Source organism: Jaculus jaculus, chromosome 16, assembly GCF_020740685.1.
Source record: "Jaculus jaculus isolate mJacJac1 chromosome 16, mJacJac1.mat.Y.cur, whole genome shotgun sequence".
In the NCBI taxonomy this organism is placed as follows: Eukaryota; Metazoa; Chordata; class Mammalia; order Rodentia; family Dipodidae; genus Jaculus; species Jaculus jaculus.
The window spans coordinates 68,698,276-68,716,293 of NC_059117.1; the positions used below are offsets into that span (position 1 = coordinate 68,698,276).

The 18,018-nt window shown below is 40.3% G+C and overlaps 1 protein-coding gene across 3 annotated transcripts in view; it reads left to right on the plus strand.

Moving 5' to 3' along the window:
* The window catches only part of Fhit (fragile histidine triad diadenosine triphosphatase), a 1,635,415-nt gene that overhangs the window by 416,668 nt on the left and 1,200,729 nt on the right, over nucleotides 1-18,018 (plus strand). Inside the window, exon 1 of one of the 3 annotated variants that reach the window (XM_045135947.1) lies at nucleotides 3,580-3,684. The exons of the other annotated variants lie outside the window; for them this stretch is intronic. The gene's annotated coding sequence lies outside the window, so the exon portion shown is untranslated. Of the gene's footprint in view, nucleotides 1-3,579; nucleotides 3,685-18,018 lie in introns of those variants that run through there. 3 annotated transcript variants of the gene reach the window in all.

Genomic DNA, 18,018 nt, shown 5'->3' on the forward strand with positions numbered 1-18,018 from the left:
GTCCTGGGGACTTGAACCTGGGTTCTTTGTCTTTGCAGGCAAACACCGTAACTGCTAAGCCATCTCTTCAACCCCAAATATATATATATTAATTGCTCTAGTAGCCTGTGAAGTCTTCCCAGAAATGTGTCTGAGAATTGATGGGTGGTTTACCATTTCAAACAGATGGAGAATTTTTGAAAATTCATAGGCTGATTAGATGTATGTTTTATTTATTTTTATTTAAGAGAGAGAGAGAGAGAGAGAGGGAGGGAGGGAGGGGGATGTGGGCCTTGGGGAATCAAACCTGGGTTCTTAAGGCTTCATAGGCAAGCACCTTAACTGCTAAGCCTTCTCTCCAGTCCCTATATGTGTGTTTTGATGTGTGCATTGATGACATGTAACAGAAACTGAAGTGTAGATATTCATTATAAATACCAGTTTTTGCAGATATTTGTATAACCTAAGTAAAACCAGGGCCCCATGTTATTCATTCATTCTTAATATAGCATATATGATAAATAAACAACAATTCTCACTTTTACCCATCTCTCCAAGGCATTTGAAAATTATGTAATTCTCTTAATACCCTCTTCTTTCCCTTTCCAGTGATTTTTGACTCTGTCCTGGCACCAGACACATATTCATTCATTCATCCATTCATTCATTCTCTCTCTTTCTGTCTCTTCTCCCTCACCTCTCTGTTTCCCCTTTTACTCCCCAATAGCTGTATTCACTGTCTCTAGGTTATGGCCTTACAATCCCACATAATTTCTCTCTGCTTTTCCTCTTGTATTTTTGTTGCCACTTGCATGATCAAAAAGCATTTTTTTTTATTCTTACAATGTGGGATAAAAGGGGGAAGGTTATGCAACATGAATTTATTTTGTTGGAAAATGGAAGGCCTGGAACACTCACATTTCAACAAAATTTGTCTTCATTACAATTGAATATGTAATGTTTATTAAATTCATTGTTAATGCTAGGAATAAGGAATCATGGTTTCCTTTGAAAACAAACTTCACATTCACAGTGAATTTAATAAATAGGAATGGTAGAGAAAAAAAGAATGGAATTCATTAATTTAGGATAAATTAGAATATCAGAAGAAAAATCCAGCAGATCACAAAATTGTAACACTGAACTATATGCACCCTCAGGGGAAAATGATCGGGAGGGTACAGAGGACTTTGTATAATGAGGCAGCTACGCAGCAGTAATGGAGACGGAGCTGAATTCATAAATAAATAAAGAGAAATAGGGGAAAAAACTCTTTGATCCCATCATAGTATACCTGGCAAACATTTCCTAGAATTTGTACTGGTTTTAAAAAGACAAAGGAAAATGTCAGCTAAATTTGGAAGACAGTCCCTGATAGGACTGATCTCCTTTGAGAAGAAACAGTGGACCTTTTTTTTTTTTTTTTTTTTTTTTTTTTTATAGGAGAGGCTGGAGACCAGTGACTTGCCTCTGGGTCTTCTTCCCTGTGGCATCAAGAAAGAATTCACTGGGGCTGAGTGGTTAAAGGGACTTGCTTGCAAAGTCTGATGGGCCAGGTTCGATTCCCCAGTACCCATGTAAGCCAGATGTACAAAGTGGCATTTGCATCTGGAGTTCATTTGCAGTGACATGAAGCCATGGTGTTCCTATTCTCTCTCCCTCTCTGTCTCTCTTTCTCTTTCTCTCCTCAAATAAATAAATAAATATTTTTTTAAAATAAAGAATTCATTATGTAATGAGTTATGTTACTCACTATGTAATGGTTAGCCAATGAGAAAACTATTACATGACATTAAAAATACTTTTCAGAGCTGGAGAGATGGCTCACTGGTTAAAGGTGCACTAGCTTGCAAAGCCTGATGGCCTGGGTTCAATTCCCCAGTACTCATGTAAAGCCAGATGCAAAAAGTGGCGCATGTACCTGGAGTTTATTTGCAGTGGCAGGTGGTCCTGCTCTGCACATTCTCTCTCTTTCTCTCCCCATCTCTCTCTCTCTCTCTGTCCTTCTTTCTCTGCCCCTCTCTCTCTCAACTAAGGAAATAAAAAATTTTAGTATATAATAAATATATAAAAACAATGACTGGAATTACATTCTGGGGAAATCTTAAGAAATAGGTTTCACTGGGCGTGGTGGCACACACCTTTAATCCCAGCACTCGGAAGGCAGAGGTAGGAGGATCACCGTGAGTTCGAGGCCACCCTGAGACTCCATAGTGAATTCCAGGTCAGCCTGGGCTAGAGTGAGACCCTACCTCAAAAAAACCTAATAATAATAATAATAATAATAATGAAAGAAAAAAGAAAAGATTTCATCCTTGGACTCTTGTCACTGTGAAGGCGGGTACCGAAGGAGTCTGGGTTTATTTGGCTTCTCCCAGAGTCAGTGACTTTACAGAACATCTGCAAAAGTTGATTCCCCAAGATGGCACAGAATGTCGTCATCCCTCAGTGGTGAGATACACGATTTATTTTTTACTTTTGGAAGTTACTTCTGCTAAGTCCATGCATCTTTTACATCAATTATCCAATCAATAGTGAAATTCCTCTCATGTTGAGTTTGACTAATTTCACATTTGGCCAAGTTCGAATGGCTGGATTAGGTTCTAGCAGACAATGTAGCACGGCTTTTATGTTAATTCTAAAGTGTTTTCTCAGGGCTGCGTTTCCTTAGTTGAGTCTTACTTTGCCCGTTAAGTTATACTAAATCATACCCACTCTTGCATTATTTTCAAATAGGTGTATATCTTTTAAACACATATCTGCTTTTCACCTCTCTTGCTCTGTTGATAACTAGAATTGATACATACGTCCTTGCCTTAACCCCCGTGTGTCAGGATTGAAGTGGCCTGTAAATTGTCATTTTCCCTGGAAATACTCCACTCCAAGCCTTGCTATTGCTGCCTGTCTATATGGGAAGGGTGAACACGGTGTGGTTTCCTCTGGCTTGTTATTGAATGCTTCTGTTTGTCAGGAATTCCAAGAAGAGGAAATTCACCATTGGCTTCTTTTAAGACCCATGTAGGATTTTTTTTTTCTGCTCTTATAAGAAGTTACACGCAGTTCATTCGGGGAAGTAATCTATGCTGCCAAATAATGGGTCTAGTTACTCAAGCACCCCTGTGTTAGCCTTTTTGACTTTAGTTTAGGCAACAAAGTTTCGAAACCCAGCATAAAACCTTACAGACTGAAACCTTTCTCCTGGATTCTTGAGACAAAAGACCATGAGCATGCATGTAAATGATCATTCTGCCTCTAGGTGGCGCTTATGTGGAACTAGCGGTCCTGGCAGCCCTCCGGCCGGTCTGATTTAGCATTCTTGGGCAAGATGATTTTTTGTGCCTTTATATTGTTGCAACAAAACAAGGTGCTTACGTTATTTTTCCTTTCATGAGGACAGACTCTGCCCTGTGAGCTGTCCATGTTCCGGAGCCGTCTGACAGTCTCCCCCAAGGCTGCATTTCATCCACGGAGGGAAATGGAAATTCAGCCTCCCTCAGATTCTGCTTCTGGTCCCCAATTCTAGCTCACCACCCCGTTGCCTAGGGAGCATGCTGTCTTTGTACAACAACTGTGAAGCATGATTCCTCCCCCACCCTCCCTCCCCCAACCTCCTGCAAAGACATTCGTTGCTCAGCCTAGCTTCGCACCCAAGCCCAGGTTCTGTGGCCTCTAGCCCCCTACCTGGTGCATTTGACCAGCCTGAAGGTAAGCAGAGTGGGTAACCCTCGGTTCTTGGTGGCACCCACGACAATATAAATAGGTTCTTCTACCATGTCTTCCAAGCTGGGATAAGCATCTGAGGTGCCTCTGTTCCAAAATTCCAGGGGTCTCATGGAAAACCTTCTGGATAGCTAAGCTAAGGACCCTTTTGAGGTATCTTACCCATGTTAACTGAGTTGTTTTCCTTCAGCTTATGTGCTCTTTCCATTTGTTTGTTTGTTTTTTTTGGGGGGGGGTGTTTCAAGGTAAGGTTTCACTCTAGCCCAGGCTGACCTGGAGTTCACTGTGGAGTCTCAGGGTGACCTCCAACTCATGGCAATCCTCCTACCTCTGCCTCCCGAGTGCTGGGATTAAAGGTGTGCGCTGGTCTTCTAGTTTTTTAAAGGTCTGTCTAGTTTCCCTAGCAATGAATAAAAAGATGCATTTTAATGAGTCATCTAATTGCTCTAGAATCACTAATAAATTTGAATAACTTTCTTTTTTTAATTAATTAATTAATTAATTAATTTGAGAGCGACAGACACAGAGAGAAAGACAGATAGAGGAAGAGAGAGAGAATGGGCGCGCCAGGGCTTCCAGCCTCTGCAAACGAACTCCAGACGCGTGCACCCCCTTGTGCATCTGGCTAATGTGGGACCTGGGGAACCGAGCCTCGAACCGGGGTCCTTAGGCTTCACAGGCAAGCGCTTAACCGCTAAGCCATCTCTCCAGCCCTTGAATAACTTTCTTACCCGATTGTTCAATATCGGAGTTTTTTAAGATGAATATATATGATCAACATCTGTAATGAATATGATGTGAGGAAGCCTCTGAGTCTTGGCTATGTCACAGATCAAATGTCCATGGTGATAGCAAGTGTTTGCAGTGTGTGAATGAATGATCACAATTTGGATGACGTTTGGACCAAGCTAGAAAAGAAGTCACACTGAATTATTTTTCTTCTAGTGGAGGATCAATACCGTCTAGACATGGTCTCATTAGGACTTTGCATCGACTGAGATTCCTGTAACCTGGGCTTGTGTGGATGTCAGGGCTGTCTTGTATCCCCAAAAGCTCCATGTCCACGGGCTCAACTCTGTGTTCCCAGCATCACTGTGTCATCCACAGGCTTGCTCCTGAGGAGACACTGTGCCCACTCATCACCCTGTCAAGACGGAGCCCCCAAAATTCTGGCAAGTGCACTCTAGGATGTCCCAGCATGTTTGGTGGTAGCTGGACAGGGCACAGGAGAGCCCCTTCTGGTATCTGAATGATCTCCAACACATAAAACCAGAATCAGTATTTTTTTTTTAAATTTTTTATTTATTTATTTGAGAGCGACAGACACAGAGAGAAAGACAGATAGAGGGAGAGAGAGAGAATGGGCGTGCCAGGGCTTCCAGCCACTGCAAACGAACTCCAGATGCGTGCGCCCCCTTGTGCATCTGGCTAACGTGGGCCCTGGGGAACCGAGCCTCGAACCGGGGTCCTTAGGCTTCACAGGCAAGCGCTTAACCGCTAAGCCATCTCTCCAGCCCCAGAATCAGTATTTTAAATCACACCTGCAGGCCTCATCTTCTTCCCCCAAACCTGGATGTCTTTTCTGTCAATCTACATATCTACAAATGGTATCTGCACATATGGAAATTATATATGTGTATGTGTAAACTACTATATATAGTTTTCCTATTTATGAGAAATTTTCAGCAAGGTGAATATATTTTTCGATTAAAGAAGTTTGTGATTCCTTTCCTGGACCACAAGCTAAAAGTCAAATATATTCCCTGTTAAGAAATGCACACTGTCCAAAGCTTTATACTGTATGAAATCTCAAGTCCTTCATTTGCAATTCCTTGTTGGCGTTTTGTGAAGCAGGGGAACAGTGTCTGAGGGAGTAGATGTCTTAGGTGGCCCAGACTGCCCACCACACTTCTGACAGTGGGATTAATATGTCTGTCAATGGTCACATGTCTTTACCTTCAAACTTTTGGCAAGATGAGTCTGGACATGGAGAGATAATGCTGATGATCCAAAGGAAGGCTCCTGATAAAAACTGTCTTTCTGGGAATTTAAGAGTTCCAGTGCGTCACCATTATTGATTATTCTCTTTCCTCCCAGTCTACAGATGATTTTAGAATCCCGAAGCTATTATTCTCCCCTGTCTAGTGTAATTACCAGAACAAGGAATAATCTAATTAAAAGACAACAAGGATGCATTCTAATTGTTCTAATAAATTATGTTAATATACAGCACGTGTAGTTACTTTTCAAAGGGAATTTATCCAATGGATTGACAACTCGTTCTTTATTGACACACTCTTAGATTTCATTTCTTCTGAACAAGACCACGTACAGCAGGGAAGTGTTCAAGAGTCTGTTGGATCTTAAAGAGAATCTCAGTTCAGTTCTAAGTGGTATAGAAGAGTGAAGGGCTGTATTTTGATTTCTCTAGATAAAGTCATCACTCCAAGCAGAAGAGACAAAGTTTGCCTTGAGGGACAGTGAGAAGGTGGCATAGATTTCTTTTTATTAGCTGAGCTGAAAAGGAAATGAGGAGGTAGTTAAGGGCTGTTGTTACTACAGAAAACCCTTCCATGATGATCCTCATTGTTTTGTTTTGGTCATTTTCTGAAATGGGTTTCACCAAAAGGATACTATCTCTACTGGTTATTCTGTCACACCCACCTATACAAACACAGTCATGAGTTCCATTTCCTTCCTATAGCAGACCTTGGGTGCTCCAAGGAGAATGGAAGGTCAGCATGGTCAACTGGCAGTGGTGGGAGGGGGAACATCAAGCCAGCATCAGTATCTCTGGTTCCTGGGCATTTCTGGAGAGGAGTGTGAATCTAGCAAACTGTCCATAAATCTGATATTTCCTTCTTAGCCACTGGCATTGGTAAGCTTTCATTTAGCAAATAATGCAAAATATATATTATGAAATGTTAATGTTTTCATAATAACTGACAAGAGGTGGGGACACCAGAGATATGAGAAAGCTGAAACACGTCACTGGATGTATTGCCATCCAGCCATGATCTCATAGCATGTCATGCCTTTCCTTGACCACAGAGACACTGAAGTCACCCAGGACAAACTGGATGGAGGACGTTTCAAGTGAAGTACAGAAGCTCAGAGCTCAGCAGAGGCTCTTGTCCCTTATTGGCCATTATCACATCTTACCAGCTCATAGGCTAGATTTTTAATACATATTTGTCTAAAGAGAATGTTGGTAACTCACCAAAAGCCCCTTTGAAGGGTGTCATAGTAGCTTTCATGGCCTTAAATAATACAGTGACAAGTTCCATCTACATGACAGCTCTGGAGATGGAGTAATGTCGAAGCTCCCTGGTAGGGATGAAGGACAGGAAGCCTCCCTTGCCCACTGTATGAGTCACCTTCTTGCTGCTGGAACAAAATAACTGTAAAAGAGCAAATCAGTTTAAGGGAGGAAGCATTTGATTTTCCTTACAGTTTCAGGTTACAGTCCACGCTGATGGGGAAGGCATGGTGGCTGGAGCTGGACGCAGAGCTGGTCACATTCAGTCCACCATGAGGAAACAGAGTGGTGTGTGTGCTGCTCAGCCAGTTCTCTCCTTTTGTTGTTGTTTTGGTTTATTTATTTATTTATTTTTGAGGTAAGGTCTCACTCTAGTTCAGGCCGACCTGGAATTCACTATGTAGTGTCAGGGTGGCCTCAGTCTCATGGCTATCCTCCTACCTCTGCCTCCCGAGTGCTGGGATTAAAGGTGAGCACCACTCCACCTGGCCTTGTTTCTGATTTTTTGAGGTAAGATCTCATTCTATCCCAAGCTGACCTAGATCTCACTTTGTAGTTCCATGCTGGCCTTGAACTCACAGTGATCCTCCTACCTCTGCCTCCCAAGTGCTGGGATTAAAGGTGTGTGCCACCAAACCTGACCTTTACTTGCTTTTTTTGTTTGTTTGTTTGTTTGTTTGTTTGTTTTCTGAGGTAGGGTCTCACTCTAGCCCAGGCTGATGTGGAATTCACTATATAGTCTCAGAGTGGCCTTGAACTCATGGTGATCCTCCTACCTCAGCCTCCCAAGAAGTGCTGGGATTAAAGGCGTGCACCTCTTACCTTTTAACATAGTCCAGCATCCCAGCCCATGGAATGGTACTGCCCATGATTAAGGTCTTTCCACCTTAATTAACCTGATCGAGAGAATCCTTCACAGACTTTGCACACAGGTTCACCTAAACTCCCCAATGCTACCAGGTGGTTGTAGGTCCTGTCCAGTTGACAACCAGTATAAATCATCACATCTGTCTTTCCTATTTCATTTCCACCTGCTTCTGTGGATAACCTGGTCTCACACAAGCATTAGGTTAAACTGTTCCCAAATGCACCGTCTCATCCACTTATCTCGGGACTTTTGTTTGCTTCCTTCCCCCACTGGAGACTCATCTTGCTATGCAGTCTTCAGAATGCAGTTACCACATTCCTGAGAATCTCCCGCCTTTTCTTTCCTCATCAGCTCTATGACCATTAGTGAAAACAACTGCATTTGTGTATATGCCAGATATTGTTGTGATGTTTTTTTTCATGTCTATTCCTCCTGGGGATATTTCTACTCAATAGAACCCAGTCTGTTATACATTGTTTTAGTGTTTTTGGATTTCTGCTGATACTCTGCAATTTAAAGTTTTCAAGTACAGGATGAAAAGATCAGTCAACAGTCAATCCAGAATCCTATAAATGTCCTTTCTTCATGAATGGATGGAGGGAAGCTAAGAGAATTTTCCCCAATAGACCTTCCCCTTCTTTTTATTCTTTTAAAAAGGAAACATTTAAAGATGGAATCTTAGAACGTGACAAAGGATGTGAGCAAAAATATTGATCCTGAGATTTCTAAATTATGTTTGAAGGTTGAAACAAGATTAACATACTGTGGTAAGGATGTAAATGTATATGGGGGAGAAGAATGTCAGATAATCACTTTATAGTTTAATAATTTAGCGAAGCTTTTTTACTATTCTTCTCTCAAACTGACAAAAGGGTAGCAACAATCTGTTTAAGAATATCTAATGTAATACCTAGTGCAACCATTAAGATGATACAAAGAGAAATGATGGCATTAAATATACTGTAAATAAGTCAGAATAGAGTTCCTCGAAATGTTTAAATAGCTTGCAAAAAAATATGCGAAACATAAGCCACAAAAACACAAAACAAAGAGAACAGAGAAAAAATAGGATTATTTGTAAAATATCAGTTCAGGCCAGCCTGGAACTAGGGTTAATTCTAGATCAGCCTGGGCTAGAGTGAGACCCTACCTTAAAAAAAAAAAATCAATTAGTACATTAAAGTTAAATATTTTAAATAAAACATTAAAAATACAGAGACTAGGAAAGTTGTGCTAAAACATGACCTAGCTATATTCTATCTATAAGAACAACTCACTGTAATAACTACAGGTAAGTTGAAAGTAAAATGAGAAAATATATATCAACTTTAATGAAAATGAGGCAAATATAGCTGATTTTCTTTAAAAGTCAATGAAGCTGACAAATTGCTAGCAAGCCTAACCAAAAAGACTCCTCAATTGAGGAGTATGAGCAGTGAATGTGAGGGTGTCAGTACAGGCACTGTGGACACCAAAATGATAACAGAAGAGTGCCATATACTGTTCTATTAGACCGCTACTTCAAAATAAACCGTTCTATTAGACCACTACTTCAAAATAAAAAACTCCCCGAAGTCTATCCACATGAAACAGATAATTTGAAAAGCTCATAAACATTAATGCGATTAGTTTGCATTTTGAGAATTAAGGAAAAGAAAGATCTAGACCTAGAAGCTTTCACTGAAGAAGTCTTCTACATATTTGAAGTTGAATTGACATCAGTTGTATATAATTTCTCTTAAATTTATCTGATGAAAGTAGCCTTATCAAGATTCTCAAATCAGACAAAAGGAGTATCAAAAAGTAAACTATTTGCCCACAATTCTGATGAACATAGAAACACAATTCTTTCATGAAGAATTAGTGAATATATTGAGAAAGAAAGAGAATTAAACATCATGAAAAAACAGGGTCTATTTTAGGGATACAATATTAAAAAGTTAATCAATATAATTTATTACATTAACAGATTGCAGAGAAGAAAATCATTAATATAGAAAAAGAACTTGGTATAGTTCAACATTGATTGATGACAAGAATTCTCTGGAAAGAGGAATAAAAAGGAACTTCTTCAACTTTGTAAAGAATATCTTTGAAAAGCCCATAACCAATATTCTATTTAATGTTGAAAAAGTTGCTTGTTTTTTCCTTAAACACTACAAAGACAAGGATGTCTATTCTCACCTCCCCCATTCTGCATAGTTTAGGGCATTCTAGTCATTTCAGTAAGGAGACAAAAGGCAGACAAGTTTAAAGGAAGGGGCAAGCCATCAACATTTGCTTACGACATGATTTTCTACACAGAAAATTTTAAGTGATCTGCAATCATAGAAATACATATACAAACCAACCCCTAAATCTTAAAAGTTGATTTAATAAGGTTATGAGATACAAGATTTTAAAATGTGATTCTATAGTAGAAATGCATATGTAGACACTGAAATAAAAAATATAGAACAATTTACAGTGCCTCAATATATTAAATATTTAAACATATAATAAAACATTTGCAAAACTTGTTTTCCATAAACTACACAAGGCTTGTGATAGAATTAGAAAAAAATATAAGTAAATGCATAAATACATTGTGATCAAGGGTTTAAAGGCTCAGCATAGTAAAATAGCAATTTTGTTCAAAGTTGATATGCAGGTTTAATATAGTTTCTGCTAAAATCCTAGAAGTATTATTTTCAAATATAGGTGAGATTAATTATCCTAAAATTTATATAGTAACAATGTAACTGGAGTAGCAAAAACAGTATTGAGGGAGTAAAGTAAAATGAGAGAAATTAGTTGGCCTCATTCCAAGATGGATTATGTAGCTACAGTGACATGATTATTGAAGAAATAGACATATAAATCAGTAAAACAGAGTAAAGAATCCAGAAAGAGGCCAAGTGCATTGACAAAAATATTCATTCCCCTCAGTAGATGAAAAGAGGCCTTTTGACATTTGGTCTTGGATCAACTGACAAAAATGAAATTTCAACATATGCTTCCCACTTTATATAAAAATTATTTCAAAAACATCCTGAAAGTCAGTGTAGAATAAAACTACAAGGGTGTTACAGGACAGTGTGAAAGAGAGTTCCTGGACTTGATACCAAAGCCTAATCCATACGAGACAAAGGAATATGACGCACTGAATGGCATCAGAAGGAAGACATGCAGTCTGGGAAGGCTACGTAAGTACATAAAAGATTGTCTACAGCCTGGGAGAAGTAGCACCAGGCCCTGTATTTGACAAAGAACTAGCATCTAGCACACATAAAGAACTCTCAAAATCAGAAGTTAAACAAACCAACAGTCCAATAAAAAATAGGTTAAAAAGGGCTGGAAAGATGGCTTATCAGTTAAAGCCTGTGAAGCCTAAGGACTCAAGTTCGATTCTCCAAGTCCCACATCAGCCAGACACACATGGTGGCACATGCGTCTGGAGTTCTTTTGCAGTGGCTCTCTAATGGGAGTGCACCCATTTTCACTTTCTCTTTCTCTCTGTATCTTTCTCTCTCCCTCTGTCTAATAAATAAATAAGTAAATAAAAAAAGATGAAAAAAATAGGTGAAAGTCACAACAGGTAAGTCAGTCACTAAGAAAGTCATTGTAGGCTGGAAAGATGGCTTAGCAGTTAAGGTGCTTGTCTGCGAAGCCAAAGGACCTAGGTCAGGTCCCTCTCCAGAGCCCACTCACAAAGCCAGATTCACAAAGGTGGGCCACATGCAATATCACACATGCCCACTAGTTGGTGCAAGCAACTGGAGTTAAATCGTAGTTGCTGAGGCCCTGGCCTACCAATTCTCTCTCTCCTTAAAAAAAAGAAAAGAAGGTCATCCTGGAAGCAGATGTGCATGTGATAAGAAGTTTAACCTTATTAGCCACCATGAAGGGCACATGAAAGCCACAGTGAGATGACATCACTGTAGACATAGCAGGATAGCCGAAAAGAAAAACGATAACCTTAAATCCTAGCTAGGAGTAAATCGAATTAATAATGGGCTGCTGGTCAGACTGCAAAAGGGTATGGTGACTCTGGAAAATGGTTTGCCAGTATCTTATAAAACCAAACATTTACTTGTCATACTTCCAGGCCTTTATTTCAAGTAAATGGAAACTTATGTTCACATAAAAATCTGTACATGAGTGTTCACACTAGCTCTTTTGGTAACGACACAAAACTGTCCAGTTGTCCAGTTGTCCAGTTGGCAAGTGGTGGACAAATGGATGACATCCATCTTGTGGTTGAATGTTCAGGGGATTAGACCTGGGGTTGGGGGGCAGAGTACAATACCAAACCATTACATGCTACATTATCCCATTTGTTTAGCATATTTGAAATGGAAAAATTACAGAAATAGAGCATAGAGTAGTGATTGTCAAGTATGAAGGAAGAGCAGATGAGAGAAAGGTGGGTTCAGTCAGAAAAGTGCAATAAGGTGATCTTTGTGTGAAGGGCATTCTCTCTCTGTCTTGGTGCAGGTATGTCAGTCCCCTGGCTGTGTTTTAGTTTTTCAAAATATCACCGGTGGAAGAAACTGGATAGAGAATCTCATCTTTCTGTGTTTTATATTCTAACTGCTTGCATCTGCTCCTGCCATGCTTTCAAAATAAAAAGAAAGGGGGAGAGAGTTAATAATAATAATAATAAAGAATAGTGGAGGGAAAAAATAGCAGAATTGACAGTCCTGCACTGACATTTTGGCTCAGAGGTAGTATGTGTGACCAGGGTCCTGTGGGATGGTGTCTCCTGGAGATGGCATGGTGTATAAGTCGCTCTGATGTTCACACAGTGTTGCTGCCTAATAGAGCAGATATCAGAAAGTGTCTGTGTTGTTCAGCAACGAAGGACTATAATTATAGGAGTTTCTTTAACAGACCACAGACTAACTTAGACAGAAAAACAAAACAAAACATTGAAATATATAGTGAGATTCCAGAAAGCATTGGGAATTATTACTCCTGTAAGGAGGAATATTTAATGAATACTAAGAAACTAATAAATACCTTTTAGATCCCCAGAGTCCTTGCCAACCTTGCATAGCCTGGGAAATGCCCCTCTCACCCTCCTTTCTGCCCCAGGAGGAAGACTAGACAGGGTGACACACAGGGAGAGTGATGGAAGCCACCCGGCGAAGCACCCGAGGCAGCAGAATTAAAGACTTAAGTAAAATATTACACCAAAGGCAGGATATTAAAGGACTTTGTTTTGAGGAGTTTCAAGCCCCAAAATGACTTTGAAATACCGACAAGTACAGCTCTTGCAATCCAGTTATCCTAGGACTGTGTCATGTGGTACGGTAGTCACTAAGTAACGTGATGTGATCTGACATTGCCGATTCATATGAACCACATTCTGAATCCTGAATTGTCAGCATAAAATAATATCTACATTTCTATCACATTGTGTAATATTTTTTGATCTACTGAGTTAAGTGAAATGTATCTTAAATAATTTTTAAGATGAATACGAGACCAGATGTCTGCTATGCTGAAAGTAGAAAAAACCAGCTTTCATGGAGCCATTGGTGGTTTGATGAATAAATTTAAAACAACACAGAATCATCCTAAAGGGAATGACTAGCCAAGTGACAGGAAAAGACACTAAATCCTGTGCATGATAAATGCTCTTTTCTAGCTTGCACCTATTGACGTTCATTTTTGTAAGTATACTTTGCTGAATGACTGGGTGGACAGGGCCCTCTGGACACATTTGTGTATTGTTTCATCTTCCAGAGTCTATCACAACCTCTGGATGAAACGAGTGCAGATATTGGGACAGAGCAAAGGGATCTTTTGAACATCACTAGAAATTCATCCAGTGTGTATATATAGTTGGTTGAGTGAGTAGATCTGACAGAGAGAGAATCCTGGACCTGAGGCTTAGCAACTGCGATTTAGGGCAAACACTTTGATTCATTTTGTCACTGTTTCCTTATTTATATAATAAAAAAATATTAATGCTCTCAGGGTCATAGAGAAGAGTGTAGGATTTAATGGTGCCCAACACATAGTGGGCCAGTGGTTGGAGCAGCACCTGTAATGCTTAGGACAGCCTGTAGGGGGAGCTCAGGAGGGACTTCAATGAAGACACTTAGGCTTAATGGCTTTTAATTTGACGGTGGTACATAAGCAATATGTATTCAGTAGAAACCAGACTTCACATTTTGAATGGAGATCTATTTGCTCCAAGGCTAGTGGCATGTGGGCATGGTCCTTTCTCATGTAAGCAGCATCAGGGAGCCTCAGCTTGTCAACCATGAGACCGTGAGGGAATGCCAGTAGTCTGTGGTGGATGGCGTTGCCAAACTTGCACGTATGACAGATGATGCTTATTAAATGCTTTTTCTACTTATGATCACTTTCAACTTGTGATGACGTTATTGGGGCAGCAAGCCTTTGGAAGACAAGGATGATGCATAGTGTTAGCTGGGGCTTAGAAAGGAAGCTGCTCACCTGGACCTTGAAAACTTCCAAAGCGGAGATTTTTTCTGCTAGGAATTCAATGTCTCATAAATCTTAGCACTTGGTTTGCTGGAAGACACTTTCTAGCACATTCTGGGAGGCTGTCATGCCTGTGTGCAGAGTGGGTAGTTCAGGGCTGTGTCCTGGAGCTAGAGAGCATTGTGTTTGAATCCTGACCCCACCACTCAGAGAAGCTCTTCACAGCAGCTTTGGCCTGGAATATTCCTCCACGGCTCGTGTGTGAAAGCGGGGGTGTGCAGCATTTTAGCCTTGCAACGTGGCATAGTCATCTGTGTTGCATGTGGACGACACAACGCAGGTTGCATACACCTGTGGGAGAGGCTTGGTCCCCAGCTCATGGCAGCATCTTTAGGAAGTGGGGTCTACATGGAAGACGTGGTCACTGGTTACGTGCCTTGGGAAGGGATATTCAGGCTAGCCCTCATTTGCCTGTCTTGGTGCTTCTTGGCCCCTGTGAGATGACAAGCCCTCCTCCACCACAGTCTCCTGCTGTGATATTCTCTGCTGGCCTAGGCCCAAAGCCAGAGGGCCAAATGACCAGAGACTAAAACCTCCCAAACCACGAGCCAAGATAAACCTTTCCTCCTTCAAAGTTGTTTTGCTCAGGTACTTTGTCACAGTATTGCAAAAATAACATGCTATATGCAGGCTTTTCTTGAACATGGTATGGTAAAGTTTCTCCCCCAAAGTTTATCACAAAGGACCACAAAATCAACTACAACATGGAAAAGCTTCTGCAGGCAAAGCAGTCTATGACTTTTAACGTTATGCTGTTGATTTGTGTTATAAACATGAACTAAACCTCAGAGCTGCTCCGTGGTCAGACTCCAACTGGAACTCTGCTAGGTCTTTTTGATCACTCTGTGTCCTCTGCTCTCCGCTTTGCTATCTAATTGGGTAGTTTCTGTGAATCCTTTTACAGTCCGCATTTAGAAGTCAGAGTTGTTAGGGAAGATTTTAGAAGAATATTTTCTGAAGAGTTTTTTTTTTTTTTTAAGAACTGCCAAGTCCAGAGACTTAGGGTGTACCTTGGTGCTGAAGTAATCGGCTCTCTTAGTCTTGCTCTGTAAGAAGTTCTTTCTCAGAGGGTAAGGTTGAAAACCAAGAAAGGCTCTCATACATTTTGGTAATCATCCTAAGGAGTAACTGACCTTTTATAGACATGCGATACAACCGCAAGTCCTTTCCTTATGCGGTCGGAGAACTTCCTCGTTATGTGTGATGAAAATCTTCTCTGAGTTTCCCCTTCTAACTATTTCCTCAAGCACCATCATTTGATAATATTTTCTTTATAGATTATTAACTAGTGAAGAAGTGGTATCCTCGTTAGCACTGGGGATTCTCCTAGGAGAACACAGGAATAATAGAATCGTGCAGATTTTCTACCTGTCGGAGATGTGAGGCATGATAAATGCTACATGAACCCAGCTGTACAGTATTTATTGCCGTTTTATCACATCAACCCACAGTACGTGACCAGAGATTAATTCAGAAGGTCTCATTAATATGTTGAATGAAACTCAAGGATGAGATGTTTAATACCTTCTTAACAGCAACCTTTTCATAGTGAATTGGATTGATTTGACCATGAAAAGACAGAACTCTAGTGTTCTTACACTGAAAAAGCAGGTATCTTCTCAATTCATTTTTTTCCCCCTAATCAGATCCATCATTTTATAGCTTTGTTTTCTCTGTGTGGGGAAAACAGTGCTGGTAGGTTTTCCATCTTGCTTTATTTTCATCTTCTTCCAAAATAACTGAGACAACATGAGGAAATAGAATTGCAAATATATTTTCATTCTATTGTAGAAAGGCTTAGCATTTTCCCTCATTAAACAGCAGTTAGAACTGTGGCATTATCTTGTTTATAGTAGCACTAAAGTAAAAATGAGAAATATTCCATTATTAAGAACACATAGCCAGAAATCTCTAATAATATCTGAAAGTTCACTTGCCCCTCTCATGTTCTGGTCTCCATGGTCACTCGGGGTTATTGAGGTATTACCATAAAAATCAGGATAAATATTCAGTTATTCTTTTGTGTTCTTTCTCCCAACCTGGAGATTAGAGAGAAGTAAGTGTGTGGAAAGGAAATGAGTTTCTTATTCTTCACAGTTCTTGCAACAAAAGACTAAGTAACAAGTAAAAAATTAATAGGAGTCTAACAATGTGTACCTCATGTATACACAGGAGATACCCAGACTTTCGAGTATATCTCAAAGAGATGGCCTTGAGTTCTGCCTCAAATACCAACGCCAGCCTACCCAAAGAAAGAAGGATGTGTGGGAAGGCTAGTGGTGGAGAGGTGGTCAGGATGAGCTTGGTAAACAAGCAAATTTACTTCCTGTCCTCTCAGTTGGCAAGGGTCTACAGTGATTCAGTCATCCCAGAGGACAAAGCCAGGCCGTGACAAATAAGAGTTCCTCTGTTGATGTAAATTGCTCTTAGAAAAATGATTGCTTTTATTTTTTTTTTCTTTCTGTTTTTATTTTTAGTTTTTGTTTTTCGAGGTAGGGTCTCACTCTGGCTCAGGCTGACCTGGAATTAATTCTGTCGTCTCCGGGTGGCCTCGAACTCATGGCAGTCCTACTACCCTGCCTCCCAAGTGCTGGGATTAAAGGCGTGTGCCACCAGGCCTGGCTGCTTTTAATTTTTTAAAGAAGGTTTTTTAAAAAATAATTTATTTATTTGAAAACATAGAAAGACAGAAGAGAGACAGAGAGAATGGACATGCCAGGGCCTATAGCTACTGCAAATAGACTCCAGACAGGGTAACCAAATTCGGGTGGATAGGCTCTGTAGGCAAGCACCTAACCACTGAGCAATCTCCCCAGCCTTACAAATCTCTATGTTTGTTATAGGAGCACATCTTGATTTTGTTTTGTTTTTTTGAGGTAGGGTCTCACTCTTGCCCAGGCTTGCCTGGACCTCACTCTGTAGTCTCAGAGTGACCTCAAACTAACAGGGATCCTCCTACCTCTGCTTTCCAAGTACTGAGATTAAAGGTGTGTGCCACCACGCCCAGCTTCTTTTGGTTTTTCTTTTGGTAGGGTCTCACTCTAGCCCAGGCTGACCTGGAATTCACTATGTAGTCTCAGACTGGCCTGGAACTCAGAGCGATCCTCCCATAGCTGCCTCCCGAGAGCAGGGATTAAAGGCGAGTGCCACCACACCTAGCTGATTGCTTCTGTCTTGTTTTCAGATCCTTTCTTGGCTCTACATTTTCTCACATTAATCACTTCAAAATAATATTGATATCAAAGAGGCATACTTGAGGGGTAACATTCTATTCTCCTATGGTCACATTTTGGGGGTGGGTATTTTGGTCTAATTGAATATAAATTTCCCCATTCATAATGCACTTGAGTTGAGATGGAAAACTTTGTATTTTTCATCCATTCATCCACGAGGCACATTATGTACCATGAAAATTACAAAGAATATATCGGAGCATTCCTTGATCCCTTGACAGAGAAAACTTGTCTTCTTATTTCTCCTCTCTTTTTTCTTCTCCTCTTCTCTCAACTTCACAAAGAATTGGAGACTGTTATATAATGTCTACGTAATGTAACGGTTAGCTGGGGCATCGAAGCATGACCATGGGTATTGGGCTGGGTTGGTAAGCCCATGCAATGAATTAAATTTGGTACATCTAGCTTGGCCAGGAATGCACTGTAAGGAAGTAATATCTATGTCTTGCTGGAAAAACAAT